The following is a 16,214-nucleotide window of genomic DNA, read 5'->3' on the forward strand; positions in this document are numbered from 1 at the left end:
CATCCATGGATAACTGCAGTAACGATAGATGTAGATGATCCTTTTGGAGATGCCTCTTTCTCCATTCCCATGTCAACAACAACAACAACAAAACAACAACAACAACAGTATTATTGCTAGATAATGGCTGTCTCTCTCTTCATTACAGATAACATCACCATCAATTGATATGCCTCTTTCTCCAATCATAATATCTACTAATATTAATCAATAATCAATAATAGATATAAAGATGGATGGGATTGTGTGTCTTTTCATCCATAGATAACAGCAGTAACAATAGATGCAGACGATCCTTTTGGAGATGCTTCTTTCTCCATTCCCAGTCAACAACAACAACAACAACAACAGCAACAACAACAGTATTATTGATAGATAATACTATCGCTCTCTCTCTCTTCATTCGCAGATAACATAACCATTGATTGATATGCCTCTTTCTCCAATCATAATAATATCTAATAATATTAATCAATGATCAATAATGGATAGAGAAATGGATGGGATTATCTGTCTTTTCATCCATGGATAACAGCGGTAACGATAGATGCAGACAGTCCTTTTGGAGATGCCTCTTTCTCCATTCCCAGTCATCAACAACAACAACAGCATTATTGATAGATAATGCTATCGCTGTTTCTCTCTTCATTCACAGATAACAGAACCATCAATTGATATGTCTCTTTCTCCAATCATAATAATATCTAATAATGTTAATCAATAATCAATAATAGATAGAAAGATGGATGGATGGGATTGTCTGTTTTTTTCATCCATGGATAACAATAGATGCAGACGATCCTTTTGGAGATGCCTTTTTCTCCATTCCTAGTCAACAACAACAACATCATTATTGATAGATAATACTATGGCTGCCTCTCTCTTCATTCGTGGATAACAGCAGCAACAATTGATATGCGTCTTTCTCCAATCATAATATTGGAGAAGTTCCTTTCGGAGTTGCCCTTTCTCCAGCCCTAATATCTAACAATAGTAATCAATGATAGATGATGTATTGTCATCCGGGCGTCCCCTGGGCAACGTCCTTGCAGACAGCCGATTCTCTCACACCAGAAGCGACTTGCAGTTTCTCAAGTTGCTCCTGACACGACAAAAAAAGCGGCTGGAATCACTGGGTTGCTGTAGGTTTTTTGGGCTGTATGGCCATGTTCTAGAAGCATTCTCTCCTGACGTTTCACCTGCATCTATGGCAGGCATCGTCAGAAGTTGTGAGGACTTTCATGGCTGGAATCACTGGGTTGTTGTAGGTTTTTCAGGCTGTATGGCCATGTTCTAGAAGCATTCTCTCCTGACGTTTCACCTGCATCTATGGCAGGCATCGTCAGAGGTTGTGAGGACTTTCATGGCTGGAATCACTGGGTTGCTGTAGGTTTTTTGGGCTGTATGGCCATGTTCTAGAAGCATTTTCTCCTGACGTTTCACCTGCATCTATGGCAGGCATCGTCAGAAGTTGTGAGGACTTTCATGGCTGGAATCACTGGGTTGTTGTAGGTTTTTCAGGCTGTATGGCCATGTTCTAGAAGCATTTTCTCCTGACGTTTCACCTGCATTTATGGCAGGCATCGTCAGAGGTTGTGAGGACCTTCATGGCTGGAATCACTGGGTTGTTGTAGGTTTTTCAAGCTGTATGGCCATGTTCTAGAAGCATTCTCTCCTGACGTTTCGCTTTCATATATGGCATGCATCCTCACAACCTCTAAGGATACCTGCGATAGATGCAGGTGAAACGTCAGGAGAGAATGCTTCTAGAACATGGCCATACAGCCTGAAAAACCTACAACAACCCAATGATAGATAGTTAGATACGCAAATGGATGGATAGATGATACTGTGGCCTCAGTGTTGCTGTCCGCTGTCTGTCTCTCTTTTCATCCTCAGCTTCCTTCCTTGCCTGCTTTCTACCAATGGCACACTAGACGGAATTAGCTTTTCTCTGCCGGCACGAACTAATTTGCAAAATTAAGCGGATGACTGGCGGAGAGACCGCCTCTGCCGCGCAAGGATGGGCTCTCCACTGCAATGGCTCCTGAGAACCCGGCCCAGTGCATTAGGAAGCCTTGGATCCCACCAGAGATTCCACCTGAACTTCTGGATGTACAGTGAGATGTACTGCCTTGGATTGAGATGGAGTCTCCTTCATGGGAGGGTTTTGAAAGCAGAAGCTGCGTGGCCATCTGTGAGGAGGTTGGACTGGATGGCACTTGGGTTCCCTTCCATCTCTTTGATTCCGTGACACAGGCTGTAAGAAGAGGTTCTCATCCATAAGGAGATGGATTTGGCCCTCCTAGCCTTAGGTTGAGGAAGAGATTCATTCCTCAACCTGAGAGAAGTGCAGTGAGCAAAGCAAACTAGTATCAGGAGAGAGGGAAAAGCCCTTCTACAATGATGGTGTGGTGCATGGAGACAATGTGAACTTCCCAGCTCTGGCAGGTAAACAGCAGCTTGTGTAATGGGAGGGGAGGGCATGCCAACCCCAGCGACCCCTTAGTGAGCACATCATGGCTCCTGACACCTTCCTTCCCGCCAAGAGGCGGAAGCCGGCAACAAGCTCCCCTCCTGGGCCTTGCTCATCCGCTCTACCTGGCCTCCCTGACGTCTCCCCAGGGGGTCAGGCGGCTGCGTGGTTTGCAGCAGATGACAAGGGAGGGGCGGCCAGGCAGGCAAGCGGGCAGGAAGCCGCTCTGGCAGAAGGCAGCTGCGGCAGCAGCACGGCTGGCTGTCGAATGAGCCGCCCTGAGCAGATGTGATGGATGCGTTGGCCCATGGGTCCTGGCCTGGGGTGGGGGTGGGGGGCAGGACGGGTTGGTCAGGGAGAATTTGTATATTGCAGTGGGTGAAGGAATAAAAGAACTCGTTGGAAGAGACCACAAGAGCCATCCAGTTCAACTTTCCAAGATAGATAGATAGATAGATAGATAGATAGAATCGTAAAGTTGGAAGAGACCACAAGGAATATCTGATTGAACTTCCTTAGACAGACAGATAGATAGATAGATAGATAGATGGATGGATGGATGGAATCGTAGAATTGGAAGACCCCACAAGGGCCATCTGATCTGACTTTCCTAGATATGTAGGTAGGTAGGTAGGTAGGTAGATAGATAGATAGATAGATAGATAGATAGATAGATAGAATTGTAGGGTTAGAAGAGACCACAAGGGCCACCTAATCTGACTTTCCTAGATAGATATGTAGGTAGGTAGGTAGAATCGTAGAGTTGGAAGAGACCACAAGGGCCATCTGATCCGACTTCCCTAGATAGATAGATAGATAGATAGATAGATAGATAGATAGATAGAATTGTAGGGTTAGAAGAGACCACAAAGGCCATCTAATCTGACTTTCCTAGATAGATATGTAGATAGGTAGGTAGAATCGTAGAGTTGGAAGAGACCATAAGGGCCATCTGATCCGACTTTCCTAGATAGATAGATAGATAGATAGATAGATAGATAGAATTGTAGGGTTAGAAGAGACCACAAGGACCATCTGATCTGACTTTCCTAGATAGATATGTAGGTAGGTAGGTAGGTAGAATCGTAGAGTTGGAAGAGACCACAGGGGCCATCTGATCTGACTTTCCTAGATAGATAATAGATAGATAGATAGAATCATAGAATTAGGATAGAGTGCAAGGGCCATCTGGTCTGACAGACAGATAGAAGCTAGAATTGGAAGAGAACCCAAGAGCCCTCCAGTCCAACTTTCCAAGATAGATGGAGATAGATAGATAGATAGATAGATAGATAGATAGATAGATAGATAGATAGATAGATAGATTTGTAGAGTTGGAAGAGACCACAACAGCCACCTGATCCAACTTTCCAAGATAAATAATTAATAGATTGATAGAATCGTAGAATCATAGAATTAGAAGAGACCACAATGGTCATCCAGCCCAACTTTCCAAGATAGATAGATGGATGGATGTATGGACGGACAGACAGACAGACAGACAGAATTGGAAGACACCCCAAGGACCATTCAGTCCAACCATCCTGGATGGATGGAATGGATGCATCATAGAATCATAGAGTTGGAAGAGGCCCCATCTCTTGGATCAGACATCCGTACATACTTTTGCCCAGCTGAGCATCCTCTCTGTCTTTCCATCATTATTTCGACATCTGAGGCTCCACCCCAATGTGTGTCCCTGGACATGATTGCCACCAGCTGTGGGGTTTAGTTGTCCGTGTTGGGAAGTTGAAGCTCATTGAAATAGAATCATAGAGTCCTAGAGTTGGAAGAGACCCTAAGGCCCATCCCGTCTAACTCCTTCTTCTAAATAGGAAGCCGCAATCAAGGCATCCAACAAATAGTCATCCATCCTCTGCTCAAAACCCTCCAGAGTAGGAATTTCCACCAGACTCCAGGCAACAGCATATTCCACTGTCGAGCAGCTGCCATCATCAGGAAGTTCTTCCTAGTGTTTAGGTGGAATCTTTTTTTCCCTGCCACATGAATTAATTGCCCCATTGTGTCCTAGTCTCCAAAGCAGCAGAGCACAAGTGTGACCCCCCCCCCCCCACTCCTCAATGGGACCTTCTTTCCATTATTCAAATATGGCTATCCTGTCTCCTCTCAGCCTTCTCTTCTCCAAGCTGAACATACCCAGCTCCCTATGCTGCTCCTCAGATGGATTCACAATTTCTTGGACCACTTTGGCTGCCCTTCTCTAGACACTTTCCAGTTTGTCCATTTACTCCTTGAATGTTGTTGCCCAGAACTGGACACAGAGTTGTTCCAGGTGAGCTCTGACCAAAGCAGAAGAGAGGGGACTATAACTTTCTTTGATCCAGACACTACAGGCAGACCCTAAATTATGAACAAGAGAGGTTCTGTAGGTTTGTTCTTAAGCTGAATTTGTATGTAAGTCAGAACAGATGCATTGTTTAAGTCAGTGGTTCTCAACTTGTGGGTCCCCAGATATTTTGTCCTTCAACTCTCAGAAATCCTAACAGCTGGTAACCTGGCTGGAATTTCTGGGAGTTGTAGGCCAAAACACCTGGGGACTCACAAGTTGGGAACCACTGGTTTAAGTGTTACTCCAGCCAAAAATGTATATATTATGGCTTTGGAGAACATAGGCAGAACATAGGAAGAACATAAGCTTTGGAGAACATAGGGAGAACATAGGCTTTGGAGAACATAGGCTTTGGAGAACATGGGCTTTGAAGAACATAGGCTTTGGAGAGCATAGGGAGAACATAGGCCTTGGAGAACATAGGCTTTGGAGAACATAGGCTTTGGAGAACATAGGGAGAACATAGGCTTTGGAGAACATAGGGAGAACATAGGCCTTGGAGAACATAGGGAGAACATAGGTTTTGGAGAACATAGGGAGAACATATGCTTTGGAGAACATAGGGAGGACATAGGCTTGGGAGAACATAAGCTTGGGAGAACATAGGCTTGGAAGAACATAGGGAGAACATAGGGAACATGGAGAACATTAACACCCCTGTTGTGCTTGTTTTGCTGCCTGTGCCCAAGTTCTGAAGATTTCACCTCATTTTCTGTCTCTGAAGATTAGATGGCTTGTTGTAGAAACAAGGATTGTGGATAAAGCTTAAGTGGAGACACCTTTTCTCTATGATGATAACTCTTCCAGGAATGGATTTCCCTTCCAAAATGTCTCTCACTTCCTATGGTCTCAGGCCTGTTCTTAATTAGGAGTCGTTTGTCAGCCGGATGTTTGTTGCTTGGGGACTGCTTGTATACGCCTTTTGATGCAGACTAGAATCACATTGACCTTTTTAGCTGCTGTATCACACTCTTCCGTTTGTGTCCTACTAAGACTTGTAGATCTCTTTCACATGGATTGTTTTCAAGCTGGGTGTCGCCTATCCCATTTCTGTGTGTTTCATTGTCTTTATTGCCTAAATCAGCAGTTCCCAAACTTTGGTCCTTCAGCTCCCACAATTCCTAACAGCTGGTAAAATGGCTGGGATTTCTGGGAGTTGAAGTCCAAAACATCTAAAGGACCAAAGGTTGGGAACCACTGGCCTAAATGGATCACCTTACATTTCTACATGTTGAAATTCACTTTGTGATTTTTGTCTCAGCTCTTTTGACTTCTGATCCTATTTTCAGGGGAATTAGCTCTTCCTCCCAATTTGGTGTCACCTGCATGCCTTGATCAGCATGTTCTAGAACCATAGAATCATAAAATCATAGAGTTGTTAGAAACTTCAGGCTCCATCTAGTCCAACCCCCTTGTGCCATGAGGAAGAGCACCAACAAAGGACCCCTGACGGATGGGCATCCAGCACCTTTTCAAAAGTCTCCAAAGAAGGAGCTTCCACTGAACTGGTGTTTCTCAACCTTCCTAATGCTGTGATACCTTAATATAGTTCCTCATGTTGTGGTGACCTCCAACCATAACATTATTTTCATTGCTACTTTATACCTGTAGTTTTGCTACTGTCATGATTTGTAATGTAAATTTCTGATACACAGAATGTATTTTCATTCACTGGACCAAATTTGGCACTAATACCTGATATGCCCAAATTTGAACACTGGTGGGGTTTGGGGGTGGGTTAATTTTGTCATTTGGGAGTTGTAGTTGCTGGGATTTATAGTTCACCTAGAATCTAAAAGTATTATGAACTACACCCATGATAAAATTGAACCAAACTTGGCACACAGAACTCCCATGACCAATAGAAAATACTGGAAGGGTTTGGTGGACATTGACCTTGAGTTTTGGAGTTGTAGTTCACCTACATCCAGAGAGCACTGTGGACTCAAACAATGATGGATCGGGACCAAACTTGGCAAGAATCTTCAATATGCTCAAATATGAACACTGGTGGAGTTTGGGAAAAATAGACTTGACATGTGGGAGTTGTAGTTGCTGGGATTTATAGTTCACCTACAAAGAAAGAGCATTCTGATCCCCACCAACCATAGAATTGGGCCAAACTTCCCACACAGAACCCCCATGACCAACAGAAAATGAAGTGTTTTCTGATGGTCTTCAGTGAACCCTCTGACTCCTCCACGTGACCCCCCCCCCCCAGCTCTTATTGTTAGGAAGTTCTTCCTAATGTCCAGGTGGAATCTCATTTCCTGTCATTTGAACTTATGGCTCAATTGAGTCCTAGTCTCCAGGACAACAGAAAACAAGGCTATCCTTTCAGATATTTATACATGGCTCTCATGTTTCCTCTCAACCTTCTTTTCTGAGACTAAACAGATCCAGCTCTTTCAGATGCTCCTCAACGGGAATGATGGTCTCCAACCCTTTGTTGATCCTTTTACTTGCCCTCCTCTGGACACCTTCCAGCTTAGCATCAACATCCCTCTTGAATTGTGGGCCTAGAATTGGACACAGGGCTATTTTTCCAGGTAAAGAGCTCTGACCAAAGCAGAATGGAGAGGCACCACGACTTCCCTTGCTCTGGACACCAGACTTCTTTTGATGCAGCCCAGAATCCCATTGGCTTTTTGAGCTGCTGCATCACACTCTTGGCTCATGTCCAACATGTTGTTTACTAAGACTCCAAGGTCCTCTATCCCATCATCCAACTCATTGATAAAGATGTAGAATAATAGCACTCTGCAGAATCTCCCCCCATCTCCCCATCCTCAGCAATGACCAGAGTACCTCCAGCCGCACCTCGCCATCCCTCCTTGCAGGGCCCCCCTTTCAAAACAAGACCTAGTCCTCTTGATAAACAAAGGCAAGCTGGATGGCGGTGGAGGCGGTGGCAGAGAAAGAGGAGGAGGAGGAGGGCCTCTGGCAACTGAGCGCACTTCTTCCCTCTCTCCACCCCATCCAACATTGCACCCCACCCCACTGGTCCAGCCCACCTTCCTAATGTTCTCCCCCTCTATCCCTCCGGAAAGGGACTTTGCAGAGAGAGAAGCGAGAGCCTTGATTAAAAGCGGACTGACAGGCAACGGCAGCCGCCAAAGCCGCGGCACGGCAGCATGTCTAAAGGGAGCCCATTCCGCCTCTGCCTCCATCCGCAGAAGCCCCTGATCCTTTAATCAATCGCAGCCCAGCAACAGAAGAGCAAACACGCAGAGGTATGTGCCTGCCACGTTCGTTCATTCGCTCCTTCGTTTGTGGCTGCCGCAAAACGGCAATGGCAGAGAGGGAAGCAGCAAAGAGGCCTCGAGGTCTCTCCATGTCTGGTTCCCTTGATTGCAGGTTGCTTAGGTTGAGGGTCAACCGGTCTTGCTGACCGATGGAGGAGCCTTTGTCTTTCTTGACGTGCACTGGGGTTGACAGGTCATAGGGAACTTGCCAGAAATCTCAGAGCCTGGCCACAAATCTCAGAGAATGGACTGAAAACTCAGAGCCTGCACTGACATTTTGGAGCCAAAATGTCATGGTTGTCAAGTCTGAAATCTTGCAGGTTGCTTGGGTTGAGGGTCAACTAGCCTTGCTGACTGATAGGGGAGCCTTAGTCTTTCTTGACCTATGCTGGGATTGACAGGTCATGGGGACAGGCCTGAAATCTCAGAGCCTGTCCCCAGATCTGAGATTGGACTGAAAACTCAGAGCCCACACTGACATTTCAGAGCCCGGGCCAAAATGTCATGGTCGTCAAGTCCAAAATCTTGCAAGTTGCTTGGGTTGAGGGTCAACTGGCCTTGCTGACCAGTGGGGGAGCCTTTGTCTTTCTTGACCTGCACTGAGATTTACAGGTCATAGGGACTGACCTGAAATCTCAGAGATTGGACCGAAAACTCAGAACCCGAACCAACATTTCAGAGCCAGGGTCATCAAGTCCAAAATCTTGCAAGCTGCTTGGGTTGAGGGTCAACTAGCCTTGCTGACTGTTAGGGGAGCCTTAGTCTTTCTTGACCTGCACTGAGATTGACAGGTCATAGAGACTGACCTGAAATCTCAGAGCCTGGCCCCAAATCTCACAGATTGGACTGAAAACTCAGATCCTGGACCGACATTTTGGAGCCCGGGCCAAAATGTCAGGGTTGCCAAGTCGAAATCTTGCAGGTTGTTTGGGTTGAGGGTCAACCAGCCTTGCTGACCAATGTGGGAGCCTTTGTCTTTCTTGACCTGTGCTAAAGTTGACAGGTCATAGGGACTGGCCTGAAATCTCAGAGCCTGGCCCCAAATCTCACAAATTGGACTGAAAACTCAGAGCCCGAACTAACATTTCAGAGCCAGGGTCATCAAGTCCAAAATCTTGCGAGTTGCTTGAGTTGAGAGTCAACCAGCCTTGCTGACCAGTGGGGGAGCCTTTGTCTTTCTTGACCTGTGCTGAGATTGACAGGTCATAGGGACTGGCCTGAAATCTCAGAGCTGGCTCCAAATATCAGAGATTGGACAGAAAACTCACATCCCACACTGGCATTTTGGAGCTTGGCCCAAAATGTCAGGTTCGTTGAGACCAAAATCTTGCAGATTGCTTGGGTTGAGGGTCAACCGACCTTGCTGACCATTGGGGGAACCTTTGTCTTCCTTGACCTGTGCTGAGATTGACAGGTCATAGGGACTGGCCCCAAATCTCAGAGATAGGACCGAAAACTCGGAGCCTGGGCCAAAATGTTAGGGTCATCAAGTCCAATATCTCGGAGCTTGGATTGAAATCTTAGAACCATAACTGAAATCTCAGAGGCTGGGCTACAAATGTAGAGATTCAGAGACTTCGACCGAATTCTCAGCATTTAGACCGAAATCGTAGAGCCTGCCCTGAAATTTCAGAGCCCAGCTCGAAATATCAGAAGCGAAACCTTAAAGGGTAGCCTGAAATCCCATGCAACGCTAAACCATGTTTGCTTGTTGTATCTTCAAGCTGTTTTGGACTTACGGGGACCATAAGCTGGCTAGATTGGGTCAGTGGGGGTTGGCCTTTGCCTTCCTCTGAGGCTGAGATGCTTCAGACGTATGTCTTCCTTTTGTTGTCTTTCTGATTGGTACCATCTTCTCCTCCCAAAGAACTAAAGAAAAGCTCTACCTGTCTCTCCATCTCTCTACCTGTCTATCCAACCACCCCCTCCATCTAATTTGTACTCTGTGTTTACTCCAAGGAACTAAAGGATATATTGACTGGTGCTTTGATCAATGGGGGAAAGTGGTTTTGCATGTAGATCGTCCCAGGTCTGGTTGCTTCGGTCTCCAGGCAGGGCTGGGTGCAAATCCTTCTGGATATCCATCAATGCCAAGCGAGGCAGCTTGCCATGTTCAGATTCTTCCCTTGTTCCTCGGGGAAAGCATTCCAGCTTGCGTTGGATGCAGGAGGTGGCAGATTGGGGGCTTTGCCTTTCCAGGTGGGGCCGGGCAGCGGTCCGAAGCGCTTTGCTGGCCGCCGTCGGTTGCCAACGGTGAGCCCGGTGGTCCGGCTGTTTGACTTGATGGACAGCAGCTGCCGCACGCTCTAAATGCCAGTTTGAAGCAATGGAGCGTGCCAAGAGAGAGAAAGAGAAATTTCTTGTGCCGCCTCCAGCTTTCTCGGATGCCCGCTGCCAAGGAGGAGGGCTGCCGATGGAGGAAGCGCAGCCTGTCTTCTGAATTAGATGATGCCACTATCAGAAGTCAGCCTGAATCGAGAGATACTTCATGTATGTGTATGTATGTATGTATGTGTTATGTATGTATATATAGGCATATGTGTGTATATATATGTATGTATGTATGTGTAGGTAAAGGTAAAGATTTTCCCCTGACATTAATTCCAGTTGCGTCTGAAGAACCGGCATTGTCCATAGACACCTCTAAGGTCATGTGGCCGGCATGACTGCATGGAGTGCCATTACCTTCCCAACAGAGCAGTACTCATTGATCTACTCAAATTTGCATGTTTTCGAACTGGTAGGTTGGCAGAAGCTGGGGCTAACATTGGGAGCTCATCCCGCTCCCCGGATTCGAACCGGCAACCTTTCGGTCAGCAAGTTCAGTAGCTCAGCTTTTTAATCCACTACACCAGTGGGGACTCTGCATATGTGTGTGTGTGTGTGTGTGTACACACATACACACACATCTATATTTAAAATGAGATTCCACCTTTAGGAGGAACTTCCTGATGGTAAGAGCTGTTTGAAAGTGAGATATCATGTCCTGGAGTCCAATGGAGTCTTCTTCTCTGGAGCTTTTGAAGCAGAGGCTGGATGGCCATCTGTCGGGAGGGCTTTGATTGTGCCTTGGTTGTGCAGTATGCGGTTGGATTGAATGGCCCTTGGAGTCTCTTCCAACTCTAGGATTCTATATGTGTATAGTATACTATAGGAAGGGGAAAGTGTGCCCCCCCCCAAGGCTGTGTTTGTGGCCTTTTGACCCTCCAAGTTCCTTATAAGACCCTTTTCCTGGCCTCCAAAGGCATAAATTGCTAATCCATGAACTCCTAGCAATGGGAAATTATCAATTTTGATATCTTGCACGTTTCTGTGCTGTTTTGGATTTTTAAAACCATTTCGGAAACACGGAACTCCATAGCATTGAACTACGCCAATTAAAGTGGTATCAAACTGTATTAGTTCGACAACGTAGACGCACCCGAAGACATCATGATTCACCCAAGTGACTTTCCATGGCTTAGCAGAGACTCGAACCCAGTGCCCCCAATAATTGCCACTAAAGAAAGAAGAGCGCTCTGAAGCAAGGTTAACACATCCCTGAATGTCTGTTACTGAAGTGCTGTGATGTTTTGGGTTTTTCCCCCCCTCCAAACCCAACTTTTATTATATTGACACGGTCCCCAACTTGCTGATCTGGTTTAGCTGCTTTCTGTCTGCAGAGAAACCCGACCAGGGTGGGTCAAGGTGGGTGGAATGTATACAGAGCTCGAAACTGGAGGCCCCCCGAGCGCCCATTTGTTTAGCCGAAGGGGGGAAGACCAGGAAACCGTGCCTGCAAGTTGGGCTGCCTCCCAAAAAGGTCAAGGCGGAGGAAGTTGGAAGGCTGGAAGAGCCAGAGAGGGACGCGGGGAGCTCAGGCCGGAGATGGAATCCAGAGTCCCAAGGCTTTGACCACTTGAGATTGGTTTTACTGATGCAAACTAAGTTACATCAGAATGGGCAAAGGTTGATAATGAGGAGGAGCAGGCAAGCTCGAAGAAGCTGCAGCCGTTGAGCTGACTGGGAAGGACAATGTCCAGTTTTGGCCACAACAAGCCACTATGGGCCAAATGGAAGATGTCCAGCAAAGCGCAGCCAAGATCTGGAAACCATGAATCCCTATGAGGAGTGGCATAGGGAACTGGGTTTGCTTAACCTGGAGAAGGAAAGCTTAAAAGGGGGGCATAAGACCCATGTTTAAATAAATACCCTGTTTCTGTGAAAATAAGACCTACTCTCAAAATAAGACCTGCCCCCCCCCCAAAATAAGACCTACCCCCCAAAATAAGATCTACTTCAAAATAAGACCTACTACTCCCCAAAATAAGACCTAACCCAAAAATAAAACCTACCACCCTCCAAAATAAGATGTACCCCCGAAATAAGACCTACACTCCAAAATAAGACCGACCCCCAAAATAAGACCTGCCCCAAAATAAGACCTATCCCAAAATAGGACCTATACCCCAAAATAAAATCTACCTCAAAATAAGACCTACCAGTCCCCAAAATAAGATGTACCCCCCAAAATAAGACCTAACCCCAAAATAAGACCTATCCCCAAAATAAGACCTATCCCCCCAAAATAAGACCTACCCCCCAAAATTAGACCTGCCCTAAAATTAAACCTGCCCCAAAATAAGACCTACCCCCGAATAAGACCTACCCCCTAAAATTAGACCTGTCTCAAGGTAATACTTACCCTCCTCCAAATAAAACCTATCCCCCAAAATAAGACCTACCCCAAAATAGGACCTATCCCCCCCAAAATAAGACCTACCCCCAAAATTAGACCTGCCCCAAAATAATATCTACACCCCCCCCCCAAATAAAACCTATCCCCAAAATAAGACCTACCCCAAAATAGGACCTATCCCCCAAAATAAGACCTAACCCTAAAATTAGACCTGCCCCAAAATAATACCTACACCCCCCCCCCCGAATAAGACCTAACCCCAAAATAAGACCTGTCCCAAAATAAGACTTATTCCAAATAAGACCTTAAGTGGCTGAGGGGGAAAATGAAGGGGCCTTGTGGGAGTTAAAGTCCAATTACTCTGATGGTGTCATGTGTAAGAGCACCTAAAGCACCAGAGAGCTTCTGTGCAACCGTTTCAAAGCACCCTGCTTGAGCGGTAATGGCATTATCGTCAGCATAGATGAAACTCTCTGTCACTTCTGGCAGTGGCTGATCATTTGCGTGAATGATCTGCACTGGGTAGGAATATGTAGTTTAAGCGGCTGAGAGGGGAAGGGAAAGGCTCTGAGGCTGTTAGGAATTGTGAGAGTTGAAGTCCAATTAGTCCAGTGGTATTGTGTGTAAGAGCACCTAAAGCTCATAGAGCTTCTGTGCAACCATTTCAAAGCGCCCTGCTTGAGCGGTGATAGCACAATCGTCAGCATAGATGAAACACTTTGTCACTTCTTGGGTAGGAATATGTAGCTTAAGTGGCTGGGGGGGGGGGGGAGGCCCCGAGGCTGTTAGGAATTGTGGGAGTTGGAGTCCAATTACTCCAGTGGTGTTGTGTGTAAGAGCACCCAAAACTCATAGAGTTTCTGTGCAACCATTTCAAAACTCTCTGCTTGAGCAGTGATGGCACGATCGTCAGCATAGATGAAACACTTTGTCCTTTCTTGGGTAGGAATATGTAGCTTAAGCGACTGAGGGGGGAAAGGAAAGGGCCTGAGACTGTTAGGAATTGTGGGAGTTGGAGTCCAATTACTCCAGTGGTGTTGTGTGTAAGAGCACCCAAAGCTCCAGAGAGCGTCTGTGCAACCATTTCAAAGCTCCCTGCTTGAGCAGTGATGGCACGATCGTCAGCATAGATGAAACACTTTGTCCTTTCTTGGGTAGGAATATGTAGCTTAAGCAACTGAGGGGGGAAAGGAAAGGGCCTGAGGTTGTTAGGAACTGTGGGAGTTGGAGTCAAATTACTCCAGTGGTGTTGTGTGTAAGAGCACCCAAAGCTCCAGAGAGCGTCTGTGCAACCATTTCAAAGCTCCCTGCTTGAGCAGTGATGGCACGATCGTCAGCATAGATGAAACACTTTGTCCTTTCTTGGGTAGGAATATGTAGCTTAAGCGACTGAGAGGAAAAGGAAAGGGCCTGAGGCTGTTAGGAATTGTGGGAGTTGGAGTCCAATTACTCCAGTGGTGTTGTGTGTAAGAGCACCTAAAGCTCATAGAGCTTCTGTGCAACCATTTCAAAGCTCCCTGCTTGAGTGGTGATGACACGATCGTCAGCATAGATGAAACGATTTGTCACTTCTTGCATAGGAATATGTAGCTTAAGCGACTGAGGGGGAAAAGAAAAGGAATTGTGGGATTTGTAGTCCAATTACTCCAGTGGTGTTGTGTGTAAGAGCACCTAAAGCTCCAGAGAGTGTCTGTGCAACCATTTCAAAGCTCCCTGCTTGAGTGGTGATGGCACGATCGTCAGCATAGATGAAACACTTTGTCCTTTCTTGGGTAGGAATATGTAGCTTAAGCGACAGAGGGGGGAAAGGAAAGGGCCTGAGGCTGTTAGGAATTGTGGGAGTTGGAGTCCAAAACACCCGGAGGGCCAAATTTGGCCCAGGCCTGCCATAAACTATGTATTGTTGTTGTTGTTCATTCGTTCAGTCGTTTCCGACTCTTTGTGACCTCATGGACCAGCCCACGCCAGAGCTCCCTGTCGGCCGTCACCACCCCCAGCTCCTTCAAGGTCAGTCCAGTCACTTCAAGGATGCCATCCATCCATCTTGCCCTTGGTCGGCCCCTCTTCCTTTTGCCTTCCACTTTCCCCAGCATAATTGTCTTCTCTAGGCTTTGCTGTCTCCTCATGATGTGGCCAAAGTACTTCAACTTTGTCTCTAGTCTCCTTCCCTCCAATGAGCAGTCGGGCTTTATTTCCTGGAGGATGGACTGGTTGGATCTTCTCGCAGTCCAAGGCATTCTCATGTATTGACTTGATATTAATATTGAAACACAGTCATTAAAAGCAAATTAAGACAAACCTAACTTGCTGCAGCACAGTTATAAAAGCACCTTTGCAAATTCAGTATGCAATTGTAGGTAAACAATAGCTGAAATCAGTTTTATTATTTCTTCAATATACTTGCTGGTTGCTTGAGAGCGCTGGTCGCTTGAGTTGCGGTTAACCGAGAGTCTCCTGCATATGCATTCTTGCAGTCTGGTGCAACAGCCCATCAATGCCCCCTTTGTTCTTGGGTTCCTTGTTGTTTTGCTTGGGTTGGTGTTATCTCTACCATTTCATCAAGGCTGCAACGGAGGCCGTGGCGTCAGAGCTGGTAAAGAGAGGCAGGGTTTTTGTTTTGTTTTTCCTTTCGGTTGCATAGATCACGAGAGCATTTCCGAATATAATAAGATTTGCACGGAGCGAGAGGAATTGGCATCCACAGCCGCCAGAGTTGATGTCCCCACGATGCTCCTCAGGCCAGTGAGTGATGTCTAGTGTGCTATTAACCCGCGCTCGCACACTCACACACATACAAACACACTCCGCCGTCCTGAGATTAATGGGTTGGCGGGGAGAGCTCGGCTCCAAATAAAGTCTGCCTGGGAAACCGTCATCCTCGGGAGGAACAAAGGAAGACAGGAAAGAATTTCCCCTCAAATGAAAGCCAGCCCTTTCCATTGTCAAGCCTTGCTCCAAAAAAGAAGTCAAGGGATGGGGGACACATCTGAAATATTGATTGCACACCCTCCAACAATTCAAAGTGGAAACTGGGATGTGACGCATTAGAACAGTGTGTTTCAACCTTCCTAATGCTGCGACTCCTCGTGTTGTGGTGACCCCCCAACCAGCTTGGGAGTGCTCCTGGACGCATTGCTGAACCTGGAACCCCAGGTCTCAGCGGTGGCCGGGAGAGTTTCTGCGCAATTAAAACTTGTGCGCCAGTTGTGCCCGTACCTTGGGAAGTCTGATCTGGCCACAGTGGTCCACGCTCTTGTTACATCCTGTATAGACTACTGCAACGCACTCTACGTGGGGTTGCCCTTGAAGACTGTTCGGAAACTTCAACTGGTCCAACGAGCGGCAGCCAGATTGCTTACCGGAGCGACATACAGGGAGCATACCACCCCCCTGCTGTGTCAGCTCCACTGGCTGCCGGTTCAATTCCGAGCACAATTCAAGGTGCTGGTTTTGACCTACAAAACC

At 46.6% G+C, this 16,214-nt stretch overlaps 1 protein-coding gene across 4 annotated transcripts in view; it reads left to right on the forward strand.

The window, feature by feature from the left end:
• LOC132782121 (retinoic acid-induced protein 1) overlaps positions 1-16,214 on the forward strand; it is a 228,786-nt gene that overhangs the window by 129,276 nt on the left and 83,296 nt on the right. Inside the window, exon 1 of one of the 4 annotated variants that reach the window (XM_060786811.2) lies at positions 7,742-8,059. The exons of the other annotated variants lie outside the window; for them this stretch is intronic. The gene's annotated coding sequence lies outside the window, so the exon portion shown is untranslated. Of the gene's footprint in view, positions 1-7,741; positions 8,060-16,214 lie in introns of those variants that run through there. 4 annotated transcript variants of the gene reach the window in all.

Source organism: Anolis sagrei, chromosome X (genome assembly GCF_037176765.1).
Source record: "Anolis sagrei isolate rAnoSag1 chromosome X, rAnoSag1.mat, whole genome shotgun sequence".
In the NCBI taxonomy this organism is placed as follows: Eukaryota; Metazoa; Chordata; class Lepidosauria; order Squamata; family Dactyloidae; genus Anolis; species Anolis sagrei.